The sequence below is a fragment of the Tursiops truncatus genome, chromosome 19 (genome assembly GCF_011762595.2).
Source record: "Tursiops truncatus isolate mTurTru1 chromosome 19, mTurTru1.mat.Y, whole genome shotgun sequence".
NCBI lineage: Eukaryota > Metazoa > Chordata > Mammalia > Artiodactyla > Delphinidae > Tursiops > Tursiops truncatus.
The window spans coordinates 20,169,896-20,186,051 of record NC_047052.1 but is presented as its reverse complement, the minus strand read 5'-3'; the positions used below and the strand labels follow the sequence as shown (position 1 = coordinate 20,186,051).

At 46.7% G+C, this 16,156-nt stretch overlaps 1 protein-coding gene across 1 annotated transcript in view; it reads right to left on the bottom strand.

Annotated features, from left to right (window-relative positions):
* LOC109550088 (thymidine kinase 2, mitochondrial) overlaps positions 1-16,156 on the bottom strand; it is an 886,444-nt gene that overhangs the window by 364,282 nt on the left and 506,006 nt on the right. The gene's annotated exons all lie outside the window — the stretch shown is intronic.

The following is a 16,156-nucleotide window of genomic DNA, read 5'->3' as shown; positions in this document are numbered from 1 at the left end:
AGCCACTGGATCGAATACCGTTGGAGTCTGTGACGATGCTGTGGTTATTTCTCTGCCAAAAGCCATCAGCCTGACCCATACTGCCTGCCAGGGGATGCCAGAGTGGGTAGCAAAGACCCCCTGTTTGGGATTAGGGGATCCCAAGGGCCCTGGGATGCCCACTCTGGATGGCTCCTACGTCAGGCGAGTGGATAGACTTGGGCAGGTAAGTCAAACAGCCCCCATCCGGTGGTGGGGAACAGTAGAAAAAGCGCCCACTTTGGAGTCAGGCCGACCTGGAGTCGGAAACCTGGTTTGGCTACTTCCTAACCAGGTGACCTCACAGAAAGCTTGACCTGCCCCAGGGGCCACCTGCTTCATGTGAAACCTGGGGATGGTGGCGATTCTGCCTCAGCGAGCGGCCGTGACGATGAACTGCGACAGCACAGGCTGTGTGCAGGGCACAGAGCAGGCACTCAATGGCTCTCAGCTCTGCTCATCAGCCAGGAACCCAGAACTGAGAAAGCAGGAAGAGCCTTCTCCCGGAAGCAGACAGCCCGGCATCAAGCAATGACCATGGCAACTCAGCCTTAAGCGCTGACCTGGAGCCAGGTACTGAAGCCAGTGCTTGCCTTACATCTCCATCCCTCCTTGTCCCAATTTTACCGGTAAGAACACTGGATCCCAAGGAGTTTCAAGAGGTCAATTCAGGGACTTCCCTGGTGGTCCAGTGGTAAAGAATCTGCCTTACAATGCAGGGGACTTGGGTTCGATCCCTGATCAGGGACCTAAGATCACACGGGGCAACTAAGCCCGTGCGCCACAACTACTGAGCCCGCGAGCCTCAGCGAGAGAGCCCGCATGCCGCAAACTACAGAGCCTACCCACTCTGGAGCCCTCACGCCACAACTAGAGAGAAGACCGTGTGCCACAAGGAAGAGCCCACCTGCACACCCCAACGAAAGGTCCCGCATGCCTCAACGAAGATCCCGTGTGCCACAACTAAGACCCGATGCAGCCAAAAAATAAAAAATAACGTTTTTAATTTAAAAAAATTTTTTTAATTTAAACAATTTTTAATTAAAAATTTTTTTAATTTGAAATATTTTTAAATTAAATTTAAAAAAATTTTAACCAAAAAAATATTTTTTAATTAAAAAAAAAAGAGGTCAATCCATCCAACAAGAACAAACACTAAGGTTAGGTTTACTGCAGGCCTATCCACGCCAGACACCCTCCAAAGGACCAAGCTACCAGGATGAGCAAGACAGACGCTGCTCCAAGGTCAGGCTTAGGGCAAAGCCTAGACTAACATCAAGACCTCCTGCTGTCAAGGGCTGGACCCTTCTCTGTCCGCTGCCGTTTGTCCCAGTAGGAAGCACTCCTCAGAGAATCATTTCCAGCCACCTCTAAGTGTCCTTTAAATTCCTCCAGACTCCACAGCTTGTTTTACAGATAAGGTCGTGTTTCCCAAGGCTTCAAAGTGAGTGGGGAAAGGAGCTGAAATCTTGAAATAAGACATAGAATTTCAGGTCAGGGTTGCTTCCTTCACAGGCTGCTCGTTTTCTGGAATACTGCACTTTATCCACCCCCAACCCAACCCCACCACCCAGCCAGATCTGTAGCAATCCAGCAACCCACCACGTGCCATGGACCATGGGAGGTAGGTGGGCGGTGAGGGTCTCTGTGCCCCTGAACTATTCAGAAAGATCTGCAGAGCCCACTAGGGAAGCTGCCTCATCAGGCTCAGATAAAGGCTTGGAAGGGAGCAGCACGCCAGCATCTCTGCTCCTCTTTTTGGTTAAGTAATACCATGGGTACTAGATGGTCAGGTCTTTGAACTGAAAGGAGCTTTATTTGAAAACCCTTCAGGAGGCCAGAGAAACAGTCTTTTCCACATCAGCAATCTACCCAAGGCAGGCTTGGCAAAGAAGAACAAATATCACGGGCTGCTGAAGAGGGGTGGGAGGCGGGAGCAGTGTGGTGGTGGGATTATTAAGGATGAGGTCAGGCAGAAGAGGACAGCGAAGAAGAGCCTCCCTGTTGTCAGACAGAGTCACAAATATACACTTGCCAGCAGCTGGAAACTTAGCTCTTAAACCCTGCCAAGCGACAAATGCCTGGTACGGCCAGAAAGGTTATGTTGTCTGATGGGATGACACAGCACAGATTCAGGCCAAGAGCCGCTTAGGTGTTCACATAAGCACACGGTGCGAGAGGCCTGGAGCTCAGCCTCAGTCCTTCCTATCCGGAGAATGGGCATAAAGCAAAGACCCAAGTGCTTAGAGGTAATGTTTCCATGCTGCCATAAAACTGAAAAGCCCAGCGTACATACTTCTTCTTATTTATCACACGAGTACGGAGCACCAACTACACACCAGCACCATGCCAGGTGCGGGGACTCAGCCATGCATGGGACAGGCTTGCTCCCTGCCTTCATGGAATTTGAAGTTTATCATGGAAAACAAATTTGGAAGGATGCAATTATAAGAGGAATGGCGGTGGGGGCCTGTTGTGCCCGTGAGGCCAAGAGAGGAGGTGATAGGGACTCTGGAGACGGCAGTGGAGCATCTGAGGGACTGGAGGAGTGAGCAGCATGGCACAGAGATTGCTGTCAGATGATTCAGGAAATGAATAACGATAACTGGTAAGTATATATGCACGTATGCATACCCACATACAGAGGGAGAGTAAGAGCAAGAGAGAGAAAGAAAGGCCGACTGGTGGAACAAATTAGGTAGAAATGTTAAAGATTTAGGGCTCTAATGAAGTTTGAAATTATTTTTTTGAAGAATATAAGAACACGTGCTATATTAATTCTATCTTGCAAATTACAAAATTATACTCAAATAGTATGACACCCATATTATATACACAACCCACCATGCATGCATACGTATGTGAAGAATATAAAGGAAATACACAAATATGTTTCTCACGGTTATCTCTGGATGGTCAAATTATGGGAAAATTTTATCTATTTTTAATGTTTCTCTGTACGATTCAAAATTTCTTCCATGAACATATACTGTCCAATGCTTTACAACTGGAACCTAGAATGATGCTACATGGTGGTCCTGTACATTGGGCAGGTCTCCCGCATCTGCGTAATGCAGCTTATGGTCTCTCCCTCAGAGCTTCATTAAAACTCAAAAGACACTTAGGACATAGACATGCTTTTTAACCTGTGAAGTGCTTACACGTGAGAGGTAATATGAATACACAGGTAAAGAAATCATCAACGCTCTTATAATTAATTAATAACTATCAGTCACTGGGGCAACTCCTTTACCATCTTTAGCTTATTCAATTCTCAAAACCATTACAAGTATACCCATTTTACAGATGAGGAAACTAATGCACAGAAATGCTAAGGATCATTTGTCTAAAGTCATCCCTAAACGCGATGGAATCAGGGTTCATACTTGGGGCTGACCATAAAACACATGACCAGTTCACCTCTACCACCATGATGATGCCTGTCTTCCCTCTGGGGAGGGCCAGTCCCCTAATCCTGAGTTGCCCTCCAGCCAGAACAAGTGGACTCTATTCTGAAGCATTTTGGTCTCAGTGACAGTTGCTTCCCCAGGCTTTTCCCCACCAAGAAGGTGACTTCTGGGCACCTCTTGTCTTGCCCTCTCTGGCTTCCAGCTTTCCTCTCCAGCTCTAACAGTGCCCTTTAGTAAATGTCCCTCCACCTCAAGGCTGCTCTTGGCAGTCACGATGACCCACAATTAACCAAATAAAACTAGTGAGGTGGGGGAGGAAATACCCTAGTGGGAGCACCCCTGAGCCTGGCATTTCACTCTGATGACTCTTGAGACAAGGCCACTTGGAAGAAGTCCACTTGGGTCTGAGGAAGCCAGCTATGTGAGTAGTCACTTCTTCCAGAACCAGCAACATGCAGTTTCCCCAGGGATCGCTAATGAAGTCGCTTTCTAACTTTTTTTTTAATGTGTTTTTAATTAAACACACACACAAAAAAAACAAAAAAAACCTTCAGAGACTGCACATGAAATGAAAAAGACAATCATTTCCACCTATTAAAGTTACCTCATTTCCTCCAGAATGAGACCTTCCCTTTGACTTTTGCAATTAGGGTCATAGTGTGAACACTCAAAGTACATGAAAAAGATTCATACGTTTTCTGAAATGAAGAATTCTAGTGTGACTGTGTCAGCTAAGCCTCAGTGTTTTGATTCTGTGGTCTCTTTTGTTGAAACTGAGGTGAGAGGCAAACAAAAATACCCCGAGAATTAGGATCAGATCACGTCAGTGCTGCTAGGACGTGAAAGGCAACAGAATCCGACAAGGTCATCTGCAAAAAGAGAAGCCGAGTCCTGTACAGCTGATGCATCTCATTCGTTGTCACACAGCCATTTTGTGGCCCAGCTGGGACTTAAAGTCCTTAACCCTGAGTAATCAGGATTCAGAATACCTCAGCCTAAAATTACCTACATAGAAGGATTTGCAGCCACTAGAGTATAAGCTCATTGAGGGCAGGCCTGTGCATCCTCCAAAGCACCTCGCCTATAGTTGGCACTTGTAGGTATCTAGTAGGCATTTTTTAGGCAAAGAAACTAATGGTTTCCAATATTTAGCGGAATTCTAAAAACATCTATAAAATATCTATTTTAAAACATTTTTTATTCACATTTAAAACAAATTTCTATACGGTCAAGCCCAGACAGGTCCTGTGTAAGTATTTACTAAACAAAAGATGACTAGTGCTGTGATAATTAATCAGTTGGCATTGACTAAAGCTCTGAATGAAATGAAGCATGAACCTTTTGAAAAAGCAATTGAAAACCATCACACATGCCATGAATCATCTCCTGAATGCACATTTATTCAATCAGAATTCATAACTTGGATATTTTATCTAACAGGTTTGTTACCCTTTCGAGCCTCTATTGGTGGATAAAAAAGACAGATGTTTCCGGAGTTAAACTGGAGGAGGGATGGGGGAGGAAGAAACCAGCCAGACATCAATTAAAGAGAGCAGGCAGCAAAACGCCATTACCCAATGTTTGGGTTTTTTCTATCACCTTGAGATGAAATTCAAAAAAACCTGTGCAAGTGAATAGGCATGGAAACAGGATGCTATACTAAGGTTTCTGGGGTCTGCCTGATAGCAGGCAGATGCTGTGAGAGTTCAAGAGGCAGAGATCAGGGACTTCCCTGGTGGCGCAATGGGTAGGACTCCACGCTCCCAGTGCAACGGGCCCGGGTTCAGTCCCTGGTCAGGGGACTAGATCCCACATGCATGTCGCAACTAAGAGTATACATGCCACAACTAAGAAGACTGCCGGCTGCAACTAAGGGGCCACGTACCACAACTAAGGAGCCTGCCTGCTGCAACTAAGACCTGGCACAACCAAATAAATAAACAAAAATTAAAAAAAAAAAGAGGCAGAGATCAGTTTGGGGGCTGCAGATTTGATTGTCATTAAGAGAAGCTTCAGTCAAACAAGAGTCAGACTAATGCCAAACCTTATTTTTACTTCCGGAGGGTGTCAGAGGGCTGGAGGGGCATCAGAATCCTCTCTCATTTTCAGGCTCTTCAAAGGCACCTGCTCCTCTTACTTGAAGCAAATATATATCACATCAATGTCACATCCAACGACTATTGTCCCAGGCATCTCTTTGGGTGATTAAATGAAAGTGGATTGGGAAGCGTGTGAAGATGTTTAGCTCTTTTGACTGCTGGCGGCAGTAAATTGGCGGATCAAGGTGACACGGTCCCCCATGGCTCACAATTGCAACACTTCTTAGAGTCTCATATTCATAAAAGCAGACCTGGAATCCTTACAGGCAGCCCTCTTGTGCTGAAAGTAAAGGAGAACTTCCCTTTTAACTGCTTTGACACAATGTGGCCATTCTCCTCTAAAGCCTTTCAAGCCCACCCTTTTGCCAGCCAGAATCATGGTCCAGCTGCTGACTGGCATTCCCCCTGGAATGTTCTGACTTCCCTTGCACAGAACAACGCACATCTAAATAATTACTTTTCTCCATTGTAATCTGATGAGATTCCTGTAACTGCAGCGGTAGAGCAATCCCAAGAGTGAACATGAACATGGACACCTTTAGAGGAAAATAACCACCTCAGTCATCCACGGTAGCAGTGGCTTCTCCCCTTCATCTATGTTAAACAAAGGACATTCAATTCCAAAACCGAAGTAGAAGAAAATGTCCACGATTTGAGTAAGGCAAAAAATTGCCAATGCATACAACGAACACAGGATGCCAAGCTCTCTTATATCTTTCTTTTTAAGAAAACTGGAAACTAGGTGTTCTACGGGACACAGGGAGCCCACAATTGAGATCAGCTCCTTGTGCTCAGATGGCATGGGGGCTGGGGAGGAGCCACAGGTGACAATGACATTTCTCCAGCTCAGTGGTTCTCCAGCTGAAGTGTGCATCACAACCACCTGGAGGGCTTGATAAACCGCAGACTGCTGGGCCCCACCCGCAGAGCTTCTGACTCAGGAGATCTGGGGTGGGTCCCAAGAATTTGTTTCTAACAGGTTCCTGGGGGATGCTGATGTCGCTGACCCAGGCACTACAGTTTGAGAACCATGGCTCTGAGCAAAGCCTCACTGGCAAAATCATGCTACTTTCTACAAGGCAAGACAGATGAGATGAACCAAGCCCTCCCGTCTATGTTCTCATCTTGTTTTTGGGCCTCCAAATAAACAGTTTTGCTGTACAGTTGACCCTTGAGCAACATGGGTTTAAACTGCATGGACCCACTTATACACGGATTTTTTCAATAGCGAATACTACAGTACTACACGACGATCCTTGGTTGGTTGATTCTACAGGTTCGGAACCCCAGATACAGAGGAACTGCGTAAAGAGGGCCGTCTATGAGTTATACATGGATTTTGGACTATGTGGACGGTTGGTGCCCCTGATCCCTGTGTCATTCAAAGGTCAACTACATATATTTTTTTTTACTTCTCCTTTGTTATTTGCAGTAATATACCAGCCCTTGAGTTTATTAATATCTGCAGTAAGACAGAGATTCATCCTCATGGCATTGCTCTTCTTAGAATCACTAACCTAGGAGAGGGAAAGGCACTCAGAGGTCCCCCAGACTCACCACAGCACTGGGGCCCACAGGAAACCAAGATCAGAGAGGCTGAGACACTTGCCTGAAGCCACAAAGCAGTGACGGAACTAAAACCCAGGGTTGTTGACACCCGACTCAAGTCCTTCCCTCTAACTCAGCCCAACCACATCCCTGAGGTCTCTGTTTAAAAACACGTGGCTGGGCTTCCCTGGTGGCACAGTGGTTGGGAATCCGCCTGCCAATGCAGGGGACACGGGTTCAAGCCCTGGTCCAGGAAGATCCCACATGCCGCGGAGCAACTAAGCCCGTGCACCACAGCTACTGAGCCTGCGCTCTAGAGCCCGCGAGCCGCAACTACTGAAGGCCGCGCACCTACAGGCCATGCTCTGCAACAAGAGAAGCCAACGCAATGAGAAGCCTGCACACCACAAGGAAGACCCAACACAGCCAAAAATAAATAAATTTATAAAGAAGAATAAAAACACGTGGCTGATTGCAGCAGAGGATTTTCCACTTACCAGACTGCGCCTTCCTGGACCAGTGGTTCTCAACCCTGGTTGGCTGCACTTTAGAATCCTCTGGGGAGCTAAAAAAACTATGACGGCAGGCCCCACTTCAGAGATTTTGATTCAGGTGCTCTGGGATGGAGCCCAGGCACGGAGTGTCTTTATAGCTCCCCTGGTAATTTTAACGTGTACTTGAGCTTGAGAACTGCTACCTAGACTGTGCGATTCTCAAAGGCAGAATATCTGCTCCCCACACACATCTTCTCAAATGTGCAGGCATTTGAATGGACACCCCCCCCCTTTCAGTAACGAGACCCTAGGAGATTCTTAGTAAACACATGAAACCCCAGACCAGCATCTGCTCCATCACCTGGAAACACGTTAGAAATGTATAACCCTCAGCTCTCATCCCAGAGGAAGTGATTCAGAGACCATGGAGGCGAGGCCCAGTGATCAGTGTTTTAGCAAGCCCACCAGAATCGTGGATGCTGCTGACGTAAGTGACCACTGAGGACTTCTAGCGGAGAGGAATTAAAAACCGGATGGAAAAATTGAGTTAGACATAAAACTAAAATTAGAGTCTATTTGAGAACAATGACACGTTGCCCAGAAAGGCGGTGGTAGGTAATGATTGTGGTAGGAGTTCAAGGCATGTGGGGATGGGGGGAGTCTAGCTCCACTGGAACAGATGCTATGTGAAGGGAGGGGTAGAGACAAGGATGGAGAAGTCACTGGGCCCCTGAAGGCAGACATGGGGATGCGGGTTACCCGCTCGTCTAAGAGAAGGGGGTGGGGACAGGAACCACTGCACAGCACGGCAGAGGCCATCACCAAGCGTGCAGGGCACGGCAGTGCCCTCGATTGTCACGAGAATGCTGCAGGTGAAACACTGCAGGTGAGTGAAGCAGGCAACCAACATGGGATCTTGGGGAACATAAGGACTTAGATACTCCCCAAATCCTGTCTTTGTGGCATACTAGACATGAGTCCTTGAGCAAAGGACTGAAGTTCTCTGGACTCCAAGCTCATCGTCTCGGAGATGAGCACAATAGCTACTTAGCAAGGCCGCTATCAAGGGTATGGAAGCAGCTAGCACGGTGCGTGGCAAGTGGGCCTTGCTCCAACATGATACCTGGATTTAGTGTTTCAGATGAGGAGGCATGGCCCAAACTCACTGTCCTTACCGTCAAGGGAACTAGAGAGGTGAATAACTCACTCAATCACAAGGGAGGAAGTGGCCCTTTCAGCGGGGAGAGCACAGGTGGAGGGTGTTTTGTCTCAGCATCCTTCCTGGACCTGGGTGTGGAGTTCCCAGACCAGCCCACAAAACTCCCTTTCTCCTGGGTTCTCCTTGAGTCCACATCCACACCCTGAGAGGAGGCAGCCACTGGCAAGGAGAGATGGGGACACTGCACCCTCTCTAGTCCATGTGGCTTTAACCAGGCCCAGGGCCCCCACCCTGCTGAGGTGGGAGAGTCAGAAGGTCCGTGCGCTGTCGCCAGCCCGCTGTTTCCCCAGCCTCCGCGTCCAGCAATGCTGAACTCAGGGTGGCCCGCAGGAACTCCAACCAAGCGAGATGTTTTCTGGAGTATTGTTTGAAAAATATATACAAAATAAAAGAACTCCACCTAAAGAAATTAACTTGAAAGCACATGGAAGCCGCCAAAATCTCTCTGCCTTCATCTCCGAACTGAAAGGGCACAGGCTGCCTTTGAAAAAGAGTGCACGCGGCAGGTGTGTGCACGTTTCAGTGAAATGCGAATACAGTCCTGGCTCCACCGACTCCTGATCACGTCCCTTGGGAAAGGGGCATTTAGGGAGTGCGTTCCATGCACGAGGCACAGGGAGAGCCGCTTTCCCATACTCCGGCATCATTTTTTATTCAATCACTCATAAGTGGTCATTGTGCACCAAGCCTTGTGCTAAAAACTGAGCAACAAAGATGAAGAATTGGGGGAGGGGGGCTACTCCATCCAGCCCTCAAGGGGGTTACAGACTAGGCTGCTGGAGACCACTGCTCTCACTGAATCCCCACAACCACCCATTAGGTGGGCATTGCCATCTTCCCCCATTTTTCAGATGAGAACAAGTCCCTTCCCATCTTTCAAACCTCAGGAGTCCCATCACTAAAACAAATGACTTGATGAAGTAAACTCTAAGGTCCCCTCTGTCTCCATTTTATGCCCCCAGTTGGGTCAAACCCTGGCTTTCAAAGCTCAGACACAGTCGACCCTTGAACGACAGTTTGAACTGCACAGGTCCACTTATATGCAGATTTTTTTCCAATAGTAAACACTACAGTACTACACAATCCAGTTGGTTGAATCCAAGGGTACAGAGGAGCCGCGGATACGGAGGGTCAACTAGGAGCTGTAGGCAGATTTCTGGCTGGGAGGAGGTTTTGCACCGCTAACCCCCGAGTTGTTTAAGGGTCAACTGCATGCACATTCATAACCCTTTTTTAAAAAAAATATTTATTTATTTGTTATTTTGGTTGCACCGGGTCTTAGTTGTGGCGGGCGGGCTCCTTTGTTGCAGCACGCAGGCTCCTTAGCTGTGGCATGTGAACCCTTAGTTGCAGCATACATGTGGGATCTAGTTCCCTGACCTGGGATCGAACCCAGGCCCCCTGCATTGGGAGTGCAGAGTCTTATCCACTGCACCACCAGGGAAGTCCCCATAACCCTTTGGATGTTAAAGCCAATTAATCCAATTCTGTCATTTGAGACCCGGAAAGGGGAAGGGAATTGCCTGAGGTCCCACAGCAAAACTGACATGATACAGACTTCAAGGCTAAGTTTCTTAATGCTTAAGGCTTCCCATTATTAAACAGAGACACGTACACACACCTAAACACCTAGAATAGTGCATTTGTCATAGTTCTTTTTTACTGCTAAGAAAAGAAGTGCGAGAGGAAGAATGGATGCCATCCTCCATCCATACTCCAGTCCGCCCAGCCCAGCTTGGGTGCTAAGGGTGCTTTCTGGTTTGAGGAGGGACTGGGGGAACCTCTGGAAAGCTTCACTCAGCTAACAGGAATCTCAGCCCTCCCCAAGGGAGGTTCACCGGGGTTCACCGAAGTCTAAGAGAGAAAGCCGCCTCTTTCATTCCCCAGCCACAGACAGGGAAGGGGTAAAAAAATGCTGTAAATCAGCCGCCACATAATCATGCACTTTTAGAGTTTGCTTGTAATTAGTCTACATTCACGGTGCTGTGTGGGTAGAGAAATCTGCACCCAAGGAAACTCTGAAAACCAACATGCTTGTTTGGAGTGGCTGATCTACAGGAGCCGTATGCCAAGTGACAGCCGAGATCCTTCCTCACGAGCACGCTGAGAGCCTAAGGCTGTATACACATACACACACCTTGATACAACCTTTCCTGCTTCCCCCAGGCTCACACTACCTCATCTGGCTCTAGTTTAACCCTTTTCCATTTGCTAAGGTTTCCCCTCAAGAAAGCAAATTTTTTATCAACATGGCTGATTTCTCAGCGATAGTCGGTAACATCCATCAGTATGTTGACTGCTGACGTGTATTGAGTCTCTATTTCACACCAGGAATTATGTCAGACGTTTACCCATATTCAGTCCTCCCTGCAGCCCTATGAAGGAGTTGTTCTACTACCTGAACTACCTACGACTTATGCTGGGGCTAAAGGCTGAGTGGATTAGAATTGTTCTACTAAGACTGGATTTAGAGACCCATCTTCTTCTGTGCTGTAATAATAATAACTTGTAGCTTCCAACTTACGTGCATATTAGATATCTCATTTGAGCCATGTGAAAACTCAAATTTTGACTTTATAAGTCTAGTGATTGCACAGAAATCTCCTGCATTCCTATACACTAATGATGAAAAATCTGACAGAGAAATTAAGGAAACACTCCCATTTACCACTGCAACAAAAAGAGTAAAATACCTAGGAATAAACCTACCTAAGGAGACAAAAGACCTGTATGCAGAAAACTATAAGACACTGATGAAAGAAATTAAAGATGATACAAACAGATGGAGAGTTCTTGGATTGGAAGAATCAACATTGTGAAAATGACTATACTACCCAAAGCAATCTACAGATTCAATGCAATCCCTATCAAACTACCAATGGCACTTTTCACAAAAAGTTTCACAACTTGTATGGAAACATAAAAGATCCCAAATAGCCAAAGCAATCTTGAGAAAAAAAAAACGGAGCTGGAGGAATCAGGCTCCCAGACTTCAGACTATACTACAAAGCTACAGTAATCAAGACAGTATGGTACTGGCACAAAAACAGAAGTATAGATCAATGGAACAGGATAGAAAGCCCAGAGATAAACCCACGCACATATGGTCACCTTATTTTTAATAAAAGAGGCAAGAAAATACAATGGAGAAAAGACAGTCTCTTCAATAAGTGGTGCTGGGAAAACTGGACAGCTACATGTTAAAGAATGAAATTAGAACACTCCCTAACACCATACATAAAAATAAACTCAAAATGGATTAAAGACCTAAATATAAGGCCAGACACTATAAAACTCTTAGAGGAAAACATAGGCAGAACACAGCAAGATCCTTTATGACCTCCCTCCTAGAAAAATGGAAATAAAAACAAAAATAAACAACGTGTACCTAATGAAACTTAAAAGCTTTTTCACAGCAAAGGAAAACATAAACAAGATGAAAAGACAACCTCAGAGTGGGAGAAAATATTTGCAAATGAAGCAACTGACAAAGGATTAATCTCCAAAATTTACAAGCAGCTCATGCAGCTCAATATCAAAAAAACAAACAACGCAATCCAAAAATGGGCAGAAGACCTAAATAGACATTTCTCCAAAGAAGATATAAAGATTGCCAACAGACACATGAATGTTCAACATCATTAATCATCAGAGAAACGCAAATGAAAATTACAATAAGATATCGTCTCACACCAGTCAGAATAACCATCATCAAAAAATCTACAAAGAATAAATGCTAGAGAGGGTGTGGAGAAAAGGGAACCCTCTTGCACTGTTGGTGGGAATGTAAATTGATACAGCCACTATGGAGAACAGTATGGAGGTTCCTTAAAAAACTAAAAATAGAACTACCATATGACCCAGCAATCCCACTACTGGGCATATACCCTGAGAAAACCATAACTCAAAAGGAGTCATGTACCACAATGTTCATTGCAGCTCTATTTACAACAGCCAGGACATGGAAGCAACCTAAGTGTCCATCGACAGATGAATGGATAAAGAAGATGTGGCACACGTATACAATGGAATATTACTCAGCCATAAAAAGAAACGAAACTGAGTTATTTGTAGTGAGGTGGATGGACCTAGAGTCTGTCATACAGAGTGAAGTAAGTCAGAAAGAGAGAGACAAATACCATATGCTAACACATATATATGGAATCTAAAAAAAAAAGAAAAAAAATGGTTCTGAAGAACTCAGGGGCAGGACAGGAATAAAGACGCAGACGTAGAATGGACTTGAGGACACGAGGAGGGGGAAGGGTAAGCTGCGACGAAGTGAGAGAGTGGCATGGACATATATACACTACCAAATGTAAAACAGATAGCTAGTGGGAAGCAGCCGCATAGCACAGGGAGATCAGCTCGGTGCTTTGTGACCACCTAGAGGGGTGGGATAGGGAGGGTGGGAGAGACACACAAGAGGGAGGAGATACGGGGGTATATGTATATGTATGGCTGATTCAGTTTGTTATAAAGCAGAAACTAACACACCACTGTAAAGCAATTATACTCCAATAAAGATGTTTAAAAAAAAAATCTAGTGATTTTGGCCTCATGTTGACAAAATCGATATGTTACATCCTCTAGGAAAAATCAGAAACAATGTTAATCTGACCTGACTGAATTTCCACATATGAGAAATCCCAAACTGTCCTCCTCTCCTTCCTGGAAGGTCTCAGCAGAGCACGTAGGGTGAGAGCTCTGGAAGCATCACTGAGGTACAAGTCTCATGTATATACAGGAGAAGGGGGCAGGTTCCCCTACCTGAAGGGACATTATTTACCTGATCAGCCTTCTCAGGGTGTCAACTCTCTTCCTTCAGATCTCGTTCCATAGATCTATTTAGCCAGACCCAGAAAGACCCTAGGCGCCTAGGACGTTATGCAAACAGCAGAAGGGATGAACTCACATTTTGTGATAACCTACACATGTATATTAGACTTTTAGCTTAAATCTGAATGTATCCCCTGCAACTAAAAATGGCTCCCCAGCCTACCACAGTTCATGTCTGTTGTCTGTTATTTACCACCATAGCTGATTCGTTTTCCTATCTCCACTGCCTGCCCCCGATTCCTGGCAAATGGTACACAGTCAAGAAATATTTGCTGCTTGACTCAACGAATCAAACCTAATAACTGTTAAGTTTTATATCTGTTTTGTAGGTTCTACTTTGTTGGGGTTTTGCCTCTCCACTATGGTCTAAGACACTAATTCTCAATTCCGGCATCAAAATCATACTCAGAAGCTTATATGATGAGTGGGGATGCTCAGTCTGGGTGTTTATCGATTGATACGGCAGAATCAGCCAGGGAGCTCTGAAAATGTACTGATACCTGGAGCCAAGCTTCAGACGGTCCAGATGGCAATGGCCTAAAGACTTCTCAGGTGCTTCTTACATGCAGGTAGGAGGGGGGAAATTCTAGAGCAGTAGTTCTTTAAAGTGTGGTTCCTCAGAAGAACGGCCTCAGCATCACCTGGGTACTTGCTAGGACTGTGACTACTTGGGCCTCCTTCCAGATTTACCAAAAAAGAAACCCTGTGGGTGTGCATTTGGTTTCTTTTTTTCAACAAGCCCTCCAGGTGAGTCTGGTGCGCCAGAATGTGAGAACCTCCGCACTGCAGCAATAGAGCCCAGATGCTGGTTCCCTGTGACTCCAGACCCCAGCGTGGGGAGATGGGGTAAGATTCCCCGCTTCCGCTCAGAGCCTGAGATATAGAATGTGTCGCTCAGGACTGCAGGAGCTGCAGGAGCTCCAGTGCATGTGTCACTGTTCTCCGTTTCTAAAAATTGCTGTATCTGTACATGCACGAGCTAACAAAAACGTCTTTGCCACAGGTTGAGAGCTTTATTACACACTGTCACGTGCCTGATTCTTCCCAACTTGCTCTGGCCAGTGCCATCGCGTGCTCACCAGGGTAGGCGGACGGACATCCCAGCTTCTGCCGCCTCCTGAGCCAGTCAGGATGTCCCGTGCAGCCTCCATCATCTTCCGCTGTCTCTCTGGGCAGCTCCTTCATCCTCAGGGTCCTGCCTCTTCATTTATTCTCTTCATTCATAGTCTGCTCCTCCCCCCATTCCCCCCCCCCCCCCCCCGCCCACAGTCTCAGGCTCATGTAGCTGTATTTGGAACTTTCCAAAGGCCAGCCCTTCCACCCCAAAAGGGACAAAGTCCCACCTGCTGAGCCTCAGGCAGAAGCCCCAGGACAGCTCAACAACTTGCAGTAGAGACAACGGGGTGAGGGGCTGGGGGGCCCCCTCCAAAAACCCAAATGGAAAAGCAGTGTCAATGAGAGGAGTGAACAGTAATTCACCGATCTGGTGAGAAGGAAGAAACGGGGTTTCGGTGTCAGACAGACCTGCTGCCATTCCAGGCTCCCCTCTGATGAGCTGAATGACCTCATCACATTCTGTATCTGCAATGCAGTTTGCTCATCTGTACAAATGGAGAAGAGGACCATCAGCCTACTGGGGAAGCACCCAGTGATCTGTGACAACATTTGATGGCATGTCGCTGTTTCCCTAGGCGGTGCAAAAACGTTTATCAGGGAAGGAGGGCGGAAGGGAGGCCGCTCCCTGGCATAAATGGAAGAGCACACGCATCGCTCCGTCCAGCTCTTGGGATCTCGTTCCGAATCCAGTGGGGCCAGCCAGGGAGAACGCAAGCATGATACACACTTAACACACTTCCCATATGACCGGGAAGCCTTTTCAAGACCTTGTGCTTGGGGGAACTCCCAAGCCAGTGACGGAAGAAGCCCTTGGGCTGGGAAAAGGTAAAGAGAAGACAGAGAGGAAGCGGACAGGAAGAGAAAGGACCAAAAGATGGCATGACAAGGGCAGTCAAAGCCGTAACAACATAACAGCTGACATCTGTCCAGCACTGCTCATTCACCCTCCAAAGAGCCTCATGAGGAGGTTTCTATGATGGAAACCAAGGCAAAAGAAACCTGACCAAGGACGCACAGCACGCAGGAAGGTCTGCATAGGATTTTGTGATGGTGGCGCTGGTCCTACACTGGATGGTTCTCTGGTCAGTATCTCTCACCCCAATGCAAGGCCCTGTGAGCAAATGCTGGGTTCCTGTGAGCCAAAAGACAGTGGTAACACCCAGCCCCGCTGTGCTGTTACAAGGATTACGCGCATCAATTGACTTGTAGAACTGAACTCAAACCCTGAAACCTAGCAGAGCCTGATCAACGCTGGCTGGGATGAGAAGGCAGATGAGGATGAGGTGGAAGTGTTGGGATGTTTCCATCCCCCTGCGAAGCCTCAACGGCCAGCCAGACCTGGCACCTGACTGGCATTCAGGAAGCGTGCTTGGTGGAAGGCGCGCACCTGAAAGCGGGTCTGAAGATCTGCGG